This window comes from Piliocolobus tephrosceles, chromosome 2 (assembly GCF_002776525.5).
Source record: "Piliocolobus tephrosceles isolate RC106 chromosome 2, ASM277652v3, whole genome shotgun sequence".
In the NCBI taxonomy this organism is placed as follows: domain Eukaryota; kingdom Metazoa; phylum Chordata; class Mammalia; order Primates; family Cercopithecidae; genus Piliocolobus; species Piliocolobus tephrosceles.
Genome location: NC_045435.1, coordinates 161,512,978 through 161,530,734, shown reverse-complemented (window position 1 = coordinate 161,530,734; position 17,757 = coordinate 161,512,978). Strand labels below are relative to the sequence as shown.

General features: G+C 44.5%; 1 protein-coding gene across 1 annotated transcript in view; it reads right to left on the bottom strand.

Annotated features, from left to right (window-relative positions):
- Positions 1 to 17,757, bottom strand: part of MRPS22 (mitochondrial ribosomal protein S22) — a 325,472-nt gene that overhangs the window by 200,832 nt on the left and 106,883 nt on the right. The gene's annotated exons all lie outside the window — the stretch shown is intronic.

The window sequence follows — 17,757 nt, the reverse complement described above, 5'->3', positions numbered from 1 at the left end:
GATTGTATAAGTGTCAGTGTCCTTGTGATACTATACTATAGTTTTGCAAAATGTTGCTACTGGCGGAAATTTGGCAAAGTTTGCAACAGATCTCCCTTTATTAATTCTTATGACTGCATGTAAATCTACAACTATCTCAATAAAAATTCAACTTAAAAAATGGAGGCTGGGCACAGTAGCTCACACCTGGAATCCCAGCACTTTGGGAGGCCATGGCAGTTGGATCACCTGAGGTCAGGGGTTCGAGACCAGCCTAGCCAACTTGGCGAAACCCCATCTCTACTGAAAATTTAAAACTTAGCTGAGCATGGTGGCAGGCACCTGTAGCCCCAGCTACTCAGGAGGCTGAGGCAGGAGAATCACTTGAACCTGCGAGGCAGAGATTGCAGTAAGCCGAGATACGCCACTGCGCTCCAGCCTGGGTGACAGAGTGAGACTCCATCTCAAAAAAAAAAAAAAAAAAAGGAAAAGGAAAAGGTTAAATTATATTCTCAGCTTCAAAAAGGAAATGAAAACAATGACAACAAATTATATAAAACATTTTCCAAAATTTCCATTAAAAAAGTCAAACTCATAAAAGCAGAGTAGAATGGTGGTTCCCAGGGGCTTTGGAAGTAAGAGTAGAGATGAGGGAGATGTTGGATTAAAAAAAATACAAAATCTCGGCCAGGCACGGTGGCTCACACCTGTAATCCCTGCACTTTGGGAGGCCGAGGCGGGTGGATCACAAGGTCAGGGGTTCAAGACCAGCCTGGCCAAGATGGTGAAACCCTGTCTCTACTAAAGATACAAAAAATTAGCTGGGCGTGGTGGTGCGCGCCTGTAATCCTGGCTACTAGGGAGGCTGAGGCAGGAGAATTACTTGAAATCAGGTGGCAGAGGTTGCAGTGAGCCGAGATTGAGCCATTGCACTCCAGTCTGGGTGACAAATTGAGACTCCATCTCAAAAAAAAACAAAAACAAAAAGATACAAAATCTCAATTAGATAGGAGATACAAGTTCAAAACTTCTGTTGTACTACATGTTGACTGTAGTTAATAATGCATTATAAACTTGAAAATCACTTAAAATGTAGATGTTAAGTACTTTCATTGCAAAAAATAACAAGAATGTGAGGTACTACATATGTTAATTAGTTCAATTTAGCTATTCCACAGTGTATACATGTTTCAAAATATTGTATTGCACACCATAAATACATATAATTTTATTTTGCCAATTAAATTTTTTTTTTACTTTCATTAACAATGGCTAAATACTTTGGTGTTTTCAAGAGTAAGCTGCATTTCTCTGGGAAATATTCACTTACGCAGAATAAATTTTGCCTTAACAATGGTGGAAGCATGAAATGTCCACTTAATGTTGCAGCCAGCACAGGCCTCCCCAATCAACTCCTGCTCAGAAAACAGGCCAAGGAAGACTATGCAAAAATATCCAGAGCACGGGCTCAAAGGGAAAATTCCTAAAAATAAAGGGTGATCACAGTGTGGCATGTGAGTTTATTTATTGTCTGCTTGTCCTATTTTTTCAAGAGTATAACCTCACAGATAAAAACACAGGCTCAGAATCAGACAAAGGTAGAAGTGAGTCCCAGCTCCACCACCTACAAATTGGATGATCCTGAACAATTACTATTCTCAGTTTTCTCACTTGGAAAATAGGAATGATAATAGTTCTTACACCATCGGTCTATTGTGAGGAGTAAATGAGAACATGAACTTAAACTAGTTAGCCTGGTGCCAGACACACAGTTTGTGTTTATTAAAAGTAGCTATCACTATTTCTAGAACTAAAATCACATTTCTGAGGAGAATACAAGCTATCATGACAGAATGTAAACAATAATATAATTATAAAATAAAAATTAAAGGAAACCAAAGAACTTATGTTTTTCTAGAAAAAAATATAACTACAGTGTTGTCTCAGGAAAATGTACAAGATATTAATACACCAATACCCATAGATGCTACAGAAAAGATAGCCAATGATCTATCCCCCTCTCCAAAAAAAAAAAAAAAAAAAAGTATGGGCCAAGAAGATAGTATGCATAGGTAAATTGTCCCAAGACTTCAGCAAGCAGATTATTCTCAAGCTATCCATCAGAGTATAGTAAATAAAGTTTTGGCCAGGCATGGTGGCTCACGACTGTAATCCCAGAATTCTCGGAGCCAAGGCAGTAAGATTGCTTGAGCACTGAAGTTGGAAACCTACCTGGACAACATAGTGAGACCCCATCTCTATACAAATAAAAATTTAAAAAAAAGAAAAGAAAGTTGCCTAGTTCTTTTACAAGGTTAGATTTAACCCATATACCAAATCTGCCCCCACACACATACACTCAAAAACGGACCAACCACACTTTTGGACATAGAGCAGAAATTCACTGTAATATATTATCAAATCAAATTCATCAGACTATTAATAGAATAATAAACAATGGATTTTTGGTAAGCAGACAGCTGAGCTGGTGTAAGCAGAAATGAGAGGCTGTTTTGCCATAAGTCTTCCCATGCCCTGGGCATCAGCTGCTTTGTTAACAGAAGAAATAGAGTGTCAGTTAATGCAACTACTCAGTTCCACAGATTGGTCAGTCAAGTGTACTATTAAAACAGAGTTAACATATGCAGGTGTGTGTATGTGGGGTGCGCGGCTTGGGGGTGATAGAGAGTTGAAAGAACTTATGCTGTATGAAGTATTTCACACCCTTTTTAACTTAATATTTTCACATAAGCTTATCTTTCATGAAGATCCTTGAAACAACTGGCTACCATTTCTTCTTCTTATGCATATACCATTATTGATTTACTAATCCCTTTGTGTTAGGTATTTAAGTTCTCTTTCTCAATGCTAAAAATTACATTGCAATAAACATAGTCCTGGCTAATTCTTTGTTCATATTTCTGGTATTTCCTTAGGACCTACTTTTAGAAGTAAAATTATTATACCAACCATTGCAACACTTTTTGAATTCTTAATACATATTAAAAATCTTGATGCATTTGCCCTAAGTGCTCTTGAAAAACGTGGCATCATATTATACTTCTACTTTTCTACTACAGCCTTAGTAGCATTTAAGTGTTCTCTTTTCTGAACCCATGTTAATGCAATGGGTCAAAAATGGCAATATCATGTTGTTCTTTTAATTTAGCACTGTTTGATAAGCAGCAGAGGTAAACTTTCTTCCCCACGTTTGACAGCCAGTTTCTTTGCTATGTGTTGTCTTTATTTGAGTGAAGACAAACTCTGAAATCTGCTGCCTCACAGAACTCTCTCTACAGAGTGATTTTTCTCAATACAAAGTCTCCAGAGCATACGTGCTGTGAGACACACGGTCCTGGGCCAGCCATCAGCCAAGTACCTGGCTGGTGTAATGATGAAGAGCTGGAAACCTGAGTACCTCTTTGCAAAACCACTTTCATAATGACCAGCCCTCTGAATGGATGCAGATACAGGCAGGATAAGCCAAGAGAAGGATAAAGTGAAAAGGCCATATGTGAGGGCTTTTAATTGCCACAGACTGGAAACACTATTACACTTGTTTTTAATCTCCCCACTCTCTGTTCATCTCTCTCCTTTTAATTTTCCTAAATGGCCCAGCCGCTGCTGTTGAGGAGAAGGTATTTAATATGGGTGAGGATTTAGCTGTTCCTCCAGGAACAGGCTGGGCCACCGCTTTTGAAATGTCATCTTGATTTGCTGCTTCCTCACTAAGTAAGAGACTTAATAAGGCTTAGGAGATGATTCTGGAAACAAACCTCCCTAATGAAATGGCCCAGGGCCTCGCCCACTATTGTAGCTCTAGAGACAGCTGCCCTGGGAACAAGAGCTACTGACAGGAAAGGAGGCTGGAAACTGAAGGACTGTCCTCTCAACCCCCTCTGTATCTCCCATCTTGGCTCCTGCCACTCAGAACCACACCAAGTTTCCCTGGCCTGCCCTGTATCTGCCTGTCTGTCTGTCTCTCTCTCCCCTGCCCCCACCTCCCCTCTTTCTCCCTGGGTCAGATGAGTCTCCTCCAAGTTCACCCAGCACTCTACACTTACATCTCTGCTAATATTTATTCCACAATGTTGGAATTACCTGTTAACTCTCCCACTTTCCCTTCCTCCTACATCCACTCCAAACCATGAGCTCTTTGAGAACAGGAATATGTCTAATTTGCCAGGATACCTTGGTACCAGACAGAGTGTTCATTTCAGAATAACTGCTCAATAAGTAATTGGTGAATGAATTAATTAATTACTCAACAGATGACCTTTAACATTTCTTTGTTACAAGTCAGCTACGGCTCAATTTTCTTATCTATCAAACAGGAATACACATTCCTGCTGGAATCCCTTAGAGAGGTACTGTGAGCAATTACAAGAGGGCTATGAACAGTTTGTTTTCAAAGGATACAATCATGCAGGTGGTGTACTTCCCAGAGTATCTGAACAAGATGGAGTGTGGAATCTAGGATCAGGCCTGAGCTCTGCCTACCAAGCCATGTGCCCTAGTTCATGGCTGTGTTCGGCTCAGGGTACCACCAAAGAGACACTAAACAATCAAGTGGCAGAATTACTTGGCCATTTTGCATGAACCAGCCTCTGTCATTGGCTGCTCAACTGCTAGCTCCACAGAATCTGCCAGGTCAAATGATGCAACTGGCAGGCTGCTTGCACCACAGCCTGGACATGCTTCAAACCCCTTTCATGCTCTGGGCCCCACTAAAAGCTGTGGGCTTCCCTTATACCCCATAACTGGATCAGGCTAGTATTCCTCAATGCACCAAAGTATTCCTCTAGTGACAGGCTAGAACCAACAGGAGCCTGTCAAGCATTGTACTATTTCTGCCAGAAGGTACAAGAGACCATTGTCCTTTGGAAGCATATTCCAGCATGCCTCTGACCACTAAACCCCTAGAAATTCACAGATGTAGAAGGCCTCTGTACCTTCATAGAATTAATCTCCATATGATATTCCAGCACCTCCAATCTACTTGCCATTTCTTGCTCATCCAGTTCAATTAACATGTTGTTATCAATACAGTGAACCAACATGATGTTCTTCAGAATGTCCACATCCCTTTGGACTATATTGTAACATAAGGTGAGAGAAATAACATCATCCTAAGGCAAGACCATAAATGTATACTGTTGACTGTCCCATGTCAATCCAAACTGACTCTGCTCCTGCTTCATGATGGCTATGGAAGAGAACACGACTGCCAGACTGATGTTCACACATCACCCGCTGTAGACTGTTTCTTATCTACCAAGGAAAGCACATCTGGCTCCGCAGCTGCAATGGGAACTATACTTAATGTTGAAATAAAAATAAAGACTATCTGACCACAGTTTGATGGCTGGGTTTTACTGCCAAACAAGGAACCTGATGTGGCACAAATTCTAGGTGAGTTCTAGGAAAGAAGAGAAAGAGGGAAGATCTGTCAAAGCCAAAAGACTGAGAATTGTTTCTGTCCTGTATTAGGAAATCAAAATCTCAGTGAGGCTGATTGGTGGAAACTAACTGGACTCTTCTGTTGTGTAAGCATTAGAGGTGGTTTGCTGTATGCTCTGCTGAGTACCTGTGGACCCTGCCTCAGGATCATGACGTCCCCTTGCTTTGTGATATTCCTGAGTCAGGAAGATCTCATCCCCAGGTCTGACCAGTTTCATCAGGCTAGGTGGCCCGGTCAGACTTTATCACTGGTTAAGTGTGTGGTAACAGTATTGTCCATCAGAATCCAACAATCCATACTATAGTAGGTGCTGGGCTGGTGAATAAAATAGGGTAGGTCATTTTTTTGGTTCTTGGTCTTAGCACAATCTCAGTCAAATGTCAGTACCTCCCAAGATGAGGTATTTTTTTAAATATACTATCTTGGTCAGGGAGAAGGGCAGTTTCAGAGCCTTTTACTTTTCTTTTCTCACTAGTTGAATTGTTACTCAACAGGTCAAGGATCCAATGTGAGGGTTCTGCAAACTACCAAGAAAGTCCACTCTAATTATATATTTAGGGCCTGGGGAAATGGCCATCAGTTGGATCCATGGATCCAGTGGACCCACTATGAGCTAGATCAAGGCGAGGACTTCCTTTATTAGATGGACTTCATGCATGGACCTCACGTGTTCCCATTCTAGAAGAGTTATTATGGCCCACTGGGTTCCTGGGTATCAATGTCAATTCAGACCCTGTGAAAAGGCTGAAAAATGTTTTCAGGTTTTTGAGAAGTCTGAGTATTCTTCTCAGTGCATGGTTACCTCAGTAAATGGCCATAAGACACTCTGAGAAAGATCTGGCATCATTACTACTGAATATAGCTGTTTCGGAGTTGCAGGGTCCTTCCTCACAGGGACCCAGCCTTTCCTTCAGTCAATGGAGCGTGGCCCTGAGAAGTAGCTCAGGTCTGAAAAATGGGCAAAATCAAAACTTTTTATTGGGCCAGTTGCTCTCCAACTCCCAATCAACCCCTTAACTTATATTGATACACAGTATATACATTAAAGAATATCTGTGTTTACTGCCCCTCTGTCTTGGAAGGAAGACCTTGGTCCTTTAACCATCTCCATAGTATTACTTAGGCAGGGCCTTCCTGTGCCACTTGGGCTTTGCCGCTCACTGCCATAGTTAGGTCCATCTTGCTTCTGATAGTTAAGCACTGCCATTTGGCCTCTAGCATTTGGGATTCTATCCTTCCCCACTGCTATAAGGGTGCCCAGTGCTGTAACAGCATCTGTTAGCCTCAGTCCTGGTCTGACCCACTGAGCTTTTCAATGATGCCAAATGTCCCTCTCAGCACATTCCTTCTCACTCTGGTAAAAAGAATGTCCTCTTGGCCCTCCCATGGAACATAGTTGACTTTTTCCAACCTTAAATAGTACATCCACTCTATTCTGTAAGTGTTTTGATTCCTTCTACACTGTCTACCACAGCAGTTTGCCATGTCTACTTCACTTAGCGTGGGTTGTCACTTTTGCCAAGTTTCCAAAAGCCATCCTGGCAGCATATTGGCATCATCTCCTGGGTTCTTTGCCAGTATATCAAATCCCATATGTGCTGCCATAGCAATAAACTGTCCCCTATCTAGCTTTATATTCTGCCTTTCATAATGTAGCACCTTGATCAAATTCATGCACACTCTCCTCCCCCTTCCACTCATGGAACAAATGAGCCAGATCCTACCACCAGCATACAGTCCCTCTCCTCCCTTAGCAGGCCCAGCTCCTCTCCAGTCTGGCTCCTCTGAGATTGACCTTTATTGGTCTGGTTGGAGGAGGAGAAGTGTGGATGAATCCCAAGAGGATTAAGCATTGTTTTATACAGCATCTGCCTCATTTAATTGGAGGCTTCTACATAAGCCTCAAACAAGGGGTGGGAGGGGAGGGAGGATAACTGCCTTCTAATAATAGAGAGGGGGCACTTCTGCCTAGCAGCTTCAGAAGAATCTGGAAGTTCAAGGTTCTCAATCATATCTACCCAGATTTCCCCATCTCAAGAACCTGAGGCTTGGTGTGCAAGGCTCACTGGGATTGAGAATTCAACTTCTGTAGTTCTGCTACTCTTACAATTAAGCCTCATCTTCTGCTTTGTCTGCCCTCTGGCTGCATAAGATTAGTGTTTGCTTAAATGATGCTAACAAGGCTCTCTTGCTTTTCCATTTTGCCTTAAATTTGTAATTAGTTACCCAAAGCCTGCCATTATCTCTCTTCAACAAATGAACGGCACTCGGCAACAACCACCCAATTCTATTGTCCTCATAGTTATCATTTCCCTCATTCCTCGTAAGTGCCAGAAATAATAAATCAACCCAAATTGCCTGCCAACATTCTACCCCAGCTCACCAATGTGCAAGTTTTAGCAACTGCACCTCTACGGCACACCAGGGGCCATCTGTGGGCCCACCTGTGATGAGGTCCTCATTGTCAGCCAGCTGGCAAGGGACCATATTTTAGAGTCTAATTCACAGGACCACTCAGCGAGCCAACTGTTTTAGATTGGATTTCCTAAAAAGACTCTGAGACAGAGCTATACGCAGAAGTTCTCTTGGGGGTGTTCTTAAGAGAGATGTCAGGAAGGATGTAAGGAAGGCAGAATAAGGCAGAGAAAGAAACTGACCACAGTGCAGTTTGCAACCAAGGCCTCAGCTGATCCTGCCAGCTGGGCCTTGGTATTTCCACACCAGCCAGTCGTTGGCCCATGGGCCACCCTGGGAGGGGACACACCCTTAGATAAGACAGTTTTCTACAGTAGAGGGCAAGGCTCAGTGAGGGATGCAGCTGTGAGCCATGAGCAGCAATATCTCCAGCAGCTGGGGGATGACATGTCAGCCCTGAAGAGATCTGAGTGGAGCACCATGGCACCCCACAATAATGTCAGTAGGAGTTTGTGATGGCAGGGATTACTGTGGCTCCAGGGCTCATCCCAGTTTTCAGCCTCCCTTACCCAACTCCCTAAAGGCCCCGCCATCTGTGGACTCCCGGCCCTTGGGGCCTTGGCCTACCCACCATAGGGTAATTGCACACTTTGTTGTAGGGATTGGTGGGATTTCAGGAACTGATCCCTAAGCAGCTGCCACCCAAATGGAGATACTAAGGCCCACTGCTCTCTGAGTCAAATCACAGTATAGGTAGAGGTGAGAGACAGCATTGGGAGTTCCTGTCCCCACATGTATGGGTAAACAGAAGCTCCTGCCACTAACAGCTCCCTGCAGAGTTTGCCCTAGGGAACGGGAAGATTCAGGCTAAAGGCCCCTCTTCCAGGTGTCCTCACATTGCCTATGACTCTAACACTGTTTGAGTGCTCCCTTCACTATCTCCTACAATGTAACAGGACCTACCCTTCATACAGCACATGAAGTTCTGCTGTGCCCCAGACAATGAGCTTCTACCTTGCACCAAGCCCTAAGCCAAGCACCCCACACATATGATATCATTTAACCCTTGTAACAATCCCTTGAGAGCGTTATTATTGTTCCCATTTAGAGATAAAGAAACTGAGGGTCCAAGAAGTGAAAGGACTTTCCAGCTGTATTTTCTCCCCTCCACTCCCCCACATCCTGCACTGCACTCTGAAAACCTAGCTGGTCGGAGTGTGAGCTCCCAGGGCTGAGGCCCTGTCCCTTCACTCTCTGTTGGGTCTTGTGTGGCCACCTATCTGGCTCAGGCATAGCTCAGTGAAGCCCTGGAGGATGGTTTAGGAGCATCCCAGTGATTGTGAGGGCAAGACCACCCTTTTAGGGTGACCAATCATCCCAGCCTGCCCAGGAATGACTGAGTTTTTCTGGGACTCTGGACTTTCACCCTACTCTTTTCCCACTCTTGTCCCTATTCTCAAAAGAAAGAAGGCAGTTGGTCTGTGATTATGGATGTGGTTGGCCTCAGCGAGGGGACCACTGGCCTCAAACCCAGGCACTGCTCTCCCACCAACAACCTCCCTCTCCAGCAGCCTGACCAACTCTTGCTCTACCTTTCAATTTCAACATGTGTCATCACCCCAGAGGCTGTGTCATGTTCCCCACAAAGAACCCTGTGCTTCTGTCTACTATACCAAGCATGCACCCACCTCCACCTCCAAACCAGACCATAAGCTCCAACAGGGCAGCGCCATGGCCACTGCTGGCCTGGCAGAGAGAAGAGGCTCCAAGATGTTTGCTGAGTAGATGAATAAGTGGATGAGCAAATGGTGTTGAATTGCTCCTTAATTGTTGTCTGTTCCCTACCTATTTATCCATGTAGTATTTTTTGACGCCCCTCCCCGCAGCCAGACTACCAGCTCAACTGAAAACTGAGGCTGGATCTTTCTTTGGGTCTTCCCCATAGTGCTAAGCACATGCACACAGTAGGGCACACAGTAGGTGCTCAGGAAAGGCTTTGAATGGATGCTTAAGGACACCTCCTGCCTGCAGTAAACTTTCTCAGGCTCCCCAGAGCACAGCAGATATGACTATGGCTTTTTTAAATACTTCACACCCTAATCTGTATCAGTGGCTGCCTTTGAGCCCAGCACCCAGCTTGGCTGATTCTCTGCAGGTCAAAGCTGTGCCTGATTGAAGAGGTGGGGGGGTCAAGTACACTGGGAAGAGCTGGAGGAGTTCCTGCAGTGTTTCCTCTGATCGAGAGTAGAACTTGTGTCGGGAGATGCCAGCACCTGCAATTTCAGCTGGCTGCGCCTCTTAAATGACAGTGGTCTTGGATTCTGAATCTGGCATACCTGTTCATCTGTTTGTCTACGTCTTGGGGCATCTTCAGCTCTTTCACCCACTCCCTTCCCCACACATCTCATTGGCCCTCTGTAGGCACCAGGTCCCATCCATATTCACAAAGATGAAGCCAGTGGAGCAGCTGTTCTGTTCCCTGGGACCTGATGTTCTAAAGGGGAACAATGACTATTCATGAGTGTGCTTAACTGAGTTGACAGATGCTCATAGCGGACTGGACTCACTGTTCCCTGCAGTCTTCACTGACCTCAGTGTATACTGACAAGCCCAAATTCCACCCCTAGGCAACGCTCTGGTTTCAGACTGAGATTTGAAGATAGAGTTAAGAACCTAGTTCAAGGGGGGCCCCTGGAAGGCACCAAAAGTTGTAGCAACCCTTGAGTCTACCTGTTCAGACGGTTTGTTTTGCAGGGACCGCACATACATACACACACATACACACACACACACACACACAGCCTTCAAACTCCTCTGACCTGTCTTCATTACCTAACCAGTTTTCAACATACCCCACCCGTGTCTACCTGCTCAGCTCAAGTCAGGGGTGTAGCTCAGCACATTCATACCTCACCATCATTCCCAGTAGTAAGCCCCTGTCTCCTTAAATTGCTTACCTGCCTATCTGGATTAAATCGAGCACCTGAAATGGGCCAGACACCATGCCCATTTAACTTAGTGCTCAAAGTTTATATATTAAATAATTTAGTGTTCAAAAAGAGTACTCTGTGTATTAGCTCCATTTTACAGATAAGAAAATCGAGTCTCAGAGAGGTTAAGTGACTTACTTAAAGATACACAGTGGTGAAACTGGAATTTAAAACTAGGTCCTCTGATTCCAACCACCGCCCTTTCCACTACACTGCTCTAATTACATTTAAACATCACACATAACTGACCACCACTGCCTCTTTGTGCACTAAGACCTCCTCCCACACACCTCTCACTTTGCTCTGTTACCCAAAGTCAAGTGGCAACTCTGACTCTGAGTCTTCTTCATGCCAGTCATTGAGTCCTTTCCATCCACCTCTCCAGTTCCTCTCCCATCCTCCTCATTCCATTCCCACTGCCTGTGCATGGGAGAGTCCTCACCAGCTCTCACTGGGTAACCATCACAACCTTCCCTCCCCGCCCTCCCAATGTCATTACCCCAGTCATTCCCTCCCCACAAAACCTCAGACTTTCTGCCTTTCTGTACTAGCCCTGCCCCTCCTAAGTAAGCCTTGCTTTCTCAAAACTCTGCAGATGACAACAGTGCTGCCCACACTCCCTGCCTGTGAATTCCTAGTCATCCTTCAAAACTCAGTTTGAATGTCACCTCTGCTGAGAAGCACCCACCCCAGCTCTCCCAGGCAGGGATGGGTGCCCATCCGTTGACCTTTTTCAGTATCCTATACTTAGCCCTGTCTCATGTCCTTTGCCACTCACTAATGCAATCATTTAGTGTATGTGTATGTGTCTTCCCTATTGCTCTCTATCTCTTGTCTGCCTTGGGCATTTTGTTTTGTGTGTGTGCATGCATGCATGTTTGACCTTGGGTGCAGACAGCTGTGTTAAATGTGCTTCTCAGTTTCATAGAACTCCATCATCACTGGCCCATGAAGGCCTCTCTCTTTTATCCCTATTCCCACCCTCCTTCCCCTCCTCCTCCTATTTGTCTCTGTGTGCCCAGGGCCTAACATAGAACACAGAAGGGTGCTCAGCAAATATTGCTGGGTGCAGAAGACTGGTGACAAATTAGTCATATACCCCATTTAATCCCGCCCCCTGGAGATTTCATCAGTCAGCCAAAGTGGAGAATGGTATGGTTTAACTGGCACAGCCAAGGAAATGAGAGTTATTGAACAAGATCAAAGTCTTGTTGTTTGAAGGCCTGGCTGTTGCAGAAGACATAAAAAAGGTCAAGAGTTTGAGACCAGCCTGGCCAACACAGTGAAACCCCGTCTCTAGTAAAAATGCAAAAATTAGCCAGGCATGGTGGCGTGCGTCTTATAATCCCAGCTATTCAGGAGGCTAAGGCAGGAGGATCACTTGAGCCCGGGAGGCAGAGGTTACAGTGAGCCAGGATCGTGCCACTGCACTCCAGCCTGGGTGACAGAGTGAGACTCCATCTTAAAAAAAAAAAAAAAAAAAAAAAAAAAAAATGTACACATCAGAGGCCAGTTTATCATTCGGGGACTGCAAGGTAAGATTTTTGATGCAAATTTATTTCAATCCAATAAGCCCAAGATAAAACTCTCAGCTCTTCATCCAAAAGGGCACTGGCCTCCCCAGGAGTCACCTGAGAGGCCATTCCCTTCCTTCTAAAGACACTACTATTGTCCATGGATCATTGCCCCCTCTAGACAACTATCTGGAATGCTTGTCTAGGGCAGTTCGCTGATCACTCACAAGAGCACTGTCAGAATTCTGAAGCCACAATTCTTTTTGGAACAAAAATATGTCCCAGATTTTTTTTTCTTTTTTCTTTCTTTCTTTTTTTTTTGAGACGGAGTCTCACTCTTGTCACCCAGGCTGGAGTGCAGTGATGTGATCTTGGCTCACTGCAACCTCTGCCTCCCGGGTTCAAGCAATTCTCCTACCTCATCCTTGAGTAGCTGGGATTACAGGCACCTGCCACGGCACCCGGCTAATTTTTGTACTTTTAGTAGAGATGGGGTTTTGCCATATTGGCCGGGCTGGTCTCGAACTCCTGACCTCAGGTGATCCGTCTGCCTTGGCCTCCTGAAGTTAAATATGTCCCACAATTTAATCAATGTGGTAGACTGTAGACAAAAAAAAAAAAAAAAACACAAAGTCACAATTCTTCACTCTTCCTTGTATCCTTTGCCATGTAACTTGTTTTGGTCAATAGGATGCTGGCAGGAATGATGCAGAGGCTTGAAATGAACTTGCACACTAGGGTTTCCTTCTCTTTATGCCTCTGCCATTGCCAAAAGAAAATGCCCCAGCTAGCCTGCTGGAGGATGAAAGACAAGTCAAAGAAAGCCAAGTAGCCCAGATATCCCAGACGAGGCCATCCTTGCCTGGCATCATCCAGCTCCACCCTAGATATCTCAGCAAGCTCAGCCAAGATCAGCCAACAGCAGATGCATGAGTAAGTCCAGCCCAGATCAGCTGAACCACTGCAAACTCATGAGCTAAATAATGTTACTGTTGTATGTCCCTGAGGCTTTTGTGGTTTCTTTTGCATCAATACTGTGGTAATTGATACCCAAAACAATCAACACACACACACATATACACACACACACACACACACACACACACACACACACACTCTTAATTGATCTGACCTTTGGGACTTCATAGAGGCCAAATCTGCAAGATTTGACTCAATTAAAGGCACTGAAATGAATTTGTTAAAGGTTCTGAAGGCGGTCACTTAGAGGAAACCATCCAAAAGCATAGCATAATGACAACATCTTTGAACAAGTATAGAGCCTAAGGGGAACTACTTTAAAAAGGCAACATGTAAATGCTGGCATTTTTGCCCCTTTACCTGTGAAAATACCTCATATTTGCTGAGTATCCCCTAGTGTGACTTCTGAAAGAAAACCAACATTTTTTTTCTGTACCAGAGATAGCCCCATACGGAAGTCAATGTGAATACAATTAATGAACATCACCATATCTAAACCATGCACTAATGTTTTTCTCTTTGGAAATACTAGATGCCTATGGATATCTGCAGAGAGCTGCTGGATTAGTGGGAAAGTACTTGAAAATCTGTTAACAGGCTACTGTGAAACTCAACTAACCATTATCTTTGGGATTTGGGGCACAAGTGACAGAAACTAAGGCATATGTTTTCCATCCCTATACCCCATCACACATACAAAAAGGAAGGTCTTTGTGACCTAAAAATGTAGTCTGCAAATGTTCAAAGCCTGCTTGTCATTACATCTCCTCTGAAGATGAGCAGAGCTTGCACTTTTAAGTGCAAATGTCTAAAGGGTCTCCAGACTGGGAAGAGCCATATCTCAGCCAGGCTGGGTGCTGGTACTTGCACACTCCGGCTGGTGCCCTCCCCAGCAGGCAGCTGTACTCACAAGCTGGACTAATGAGGACCTTGTACACCATCCCAAGACCAGGTCCAAATACTGGGACAAGGGAGGTACTGGTTTTGAGGAGCCAAGTGGGGTATTTAGAAGGATAGGGGACCACTGGAGAGAGAGCTGATAGAGTTCTGTGGCCATGCACATGGGCTTTGGAATCTCACTTGGTTCTAAAATGATCTGCCACTCACTTGCTGTGTGACCCTGGGGAAGTCACTACATCCTTTCAGCCTCAGTCTCCTCAGCCTCAGTGTCCTCAAACACAAGAACAGTGACACTTTCCTTGGAAGGCTGTCATGGTAGTTAAATCAGAAAATGGATGTGGAGTAATTAGCATTGTCCCTGCACACAGTAAACACTCCATAAAAACTGTGATTAGAATTATAGACACATTTTGGCTTGACTGGGATGAAGGCTGTTTTAAGCAACAGAATTACTAACCCACCAACAGTGTTACTGAAACAAGCCAAGGACCCACAGGATAAATCCTGTAGCTAATGATGCATTGACATGCCAATCAACAGGTCCCTACTTCTGTCTGCTCAGCAGGCCCCCAACTGTCTCCTGTCCGTTTCTCAAGAGCTGCAAACTGGGAAAACAGCCAAATGAACAAAAAACTCATTAGAATTGTGTCGAAAGTAGCAATAAAATTGTTCTGAATAAGCTCTGAATTTGTGAGGATCATGCTCAGACCATGGACTCTGAGGCTCAAACCTGTCCTTTCTACTTCTTTCTTGAGCACATTCCCATTTATTAAGCACCTGTTACATGCCAGGTACTGTGCTAGGTGCGTGACAAGCATTATCTCATTTAATTCTTCCAAGGACATTTTAAGATGTTTTGTATATGAGGAAATGAGGCACAGAGCAGGTAAGTCATGTGCCCAATGTCACACAGGCATTATATGGCAGAGTCAAAAATTGAAGAGAGGTCTGTGCATCTCCAAAGCCCACACTCCCATTTCTGCCTGTTGCTGACATGACCCCCACACTAAACCATCTAGATAAATGACCCTGTAAGGCCAACACAATGTGCACTCAGAGTAATGAACATGAGCCCTTTCTCATCAGTACTTTAATGATGTTTCCTAAGCTGTAGCAGTCCAATTTCTACCTCCACAATGTTTGCCACATCCACATACCTTTTCCTTTTACATTATCTTCCAATTCCTTTCATCAAATCATTTCACTTTTTTGACTAAACTTTATTTTAAAAGGAAACCTTTTGCATTATCACAGTTCATATCACTTGCTATAATTAATTAAAATTTAAATACATAATTAAATGTAAAAGGTCATCTGAATATCACTTAAAATCAGCTTGTGCACTACATACTACATACCATGTCTAGTGAAGCTCTGCTATAAACATCATTCTCTCATATGTATGCATACATTTATATATATACATATATAGACCTTTTATGGAAATTTCTTATGAACAGTTTCAAAACAAAAGTGAAAAGAATCGTGTAATAAACCCATGTACTGATCACTCAACTTCAACAATTATCAACTCATGCCCACTCCTGTTTCATCTGTACCTCAACCCACTTCCCCAACCTCCCTATTATTTTATTTTATTATTATTATTATTTTTTTTTTTTTTTTTTTGAGACAGAGTCTCATTCTGTCGCCCAGGCTGGAGTGCAGTGGCGCGATCTCAGCTCACTGCAAGCTCCGCCTCCCGGGTTCACGCCATTCTCCTGCCTCAGCCTCCCAAGTAGCTGGGACTACAGGCACCCAACACCACGTCCAGCTAATCTTTTGTATTTCTAGTAGAGACGGGGTTTCACCATGTTAACCAGGATGGTCTCGATCTCCTGACCTCGTGATCCGCCCGCCTCGGACTCCCAGAGTGCTGGGATTACAGGTGTGAGCCACCCCGCCCGGCTCTCCCTGTTATTTTAAAGCACATCTGAGACATCGTATCATTTCATTCACATATACAACATTCTTGATAACAGCAAACGTGAAGAATGTTTGGTAGATGCCAGACAGGTAAAGCATAGCAAACTCACACTTATATATCTACTGTAACCACAACTTTGAGACTCTTATCCCCATCTTCAAGGTGAAGGGAAAAGGGAAGTGGAAGCATAGGCATGAAGGCAACTTACCCAAGGCATGAAGGCAACTTACCCAAGGTCCCACTTACCAGCTGGTAAGTGGCAGAGCTGGGACTGAACTCAAGCAGTCCATGCCCTTAACCTACAACACTGTTTCTTGGCCTAGGTGAATGCAACATGATTTTCCCTTTGCATAGAGCTGGCCCAGAATGAGTTTCCTGGAGTTGGTGTGCAGAGCCCATCACCTTTGTTTCCCATCTCGGCACCCCGGCCACATCACCATCAGGTTACCAGAGAGGAGCTGCTGCCTCGAGACATGAGGCAGGAAGGGTGGACACTGAGGTCCCTGCAGCTTCTGCTGAGGGCAGAATGTGGGGCCAGCATGTAAGGCATGAGCTCCTGGACTGGGGGAATTAAAGACAGTGTGTTGCAGCTGATACAGATACAGAAGTTGACCCTTGATAATCATTTAGTACTTGATGCCATTGCTCTTCTTTTCAGCCTACACTGTCTTCACACAGCCACTGATTTCTCCAAGTCCTTGTTTCCTGAGAAGGTGGCTGCTGCCTAGGTTGGCCCTGACTGCACGGGGATCAGGCAGGGAGGAATGCCTTTTGTCTTGATTGAAACCCTCCACATTCGTTTGCTTTCAGCAGCATGCAGAGTCCTGGTTTAAAGAGGGGGTGAGAGGGCTTAAATGTCTCCAAAGGTTTCTGAGATGTGGGATTTCTCAAGGGAGAAAGGGTGATGATTTCAGAGTAAAGGAATCAAAAGCACATGTACTGCCTTTCTCCACGCATACAGAGTGACTTAAATACGAAGGGAAGAAAGCGTTAGGAAAAACAGTTTTGAGTTTCGTTGAACCAACATTGGAAAAATGCAGCAAGACCCTTTCCAAATCCAAAGCAGAACCGTGTCCTTCCACCTCTGTGGAAAACTCTTCTGGTCTGGAAACCAGGTCTCCTGGGGCTGCCAAAAGTCCCCAGCCTCGGCAGAGTACCTCCCCCTACTTCCTCTGACAGAGAAGCAGATGGTCTCAAAGCCACCCTCCCTAACCCAAAAGCCCATTGAAGGGGGGCAGGGAGACTGTGCCAAGGCTGGCAATTCTCCTTGGCAGAATCCTCTCTTTCCTTGTCTCTGGTGCCCAACAGAGGCAAGAATGTGTGCGGGCCCTTGACTGGGTAGTTCCATTAGGAAGCAAGAAGCTAAACAGGTTCAGAGGCTCTTCAGGGATGTGTGGGGTTTTGGGGGAGGATTTTGTATTCTGGTTTTCTAAACCAATCTCTCCCACTCCCTCTTTCTCCTCCCTTTTCCAGACTCTAGTACCCACTATTCTACTCTCTGCTTCTACGATATCAACTGTTTTAGATTCTACATGAGGTCACCAATCAAACTCAACCCAAAGAGGATGAATGTTTATTGTAAGGCCGCATGTA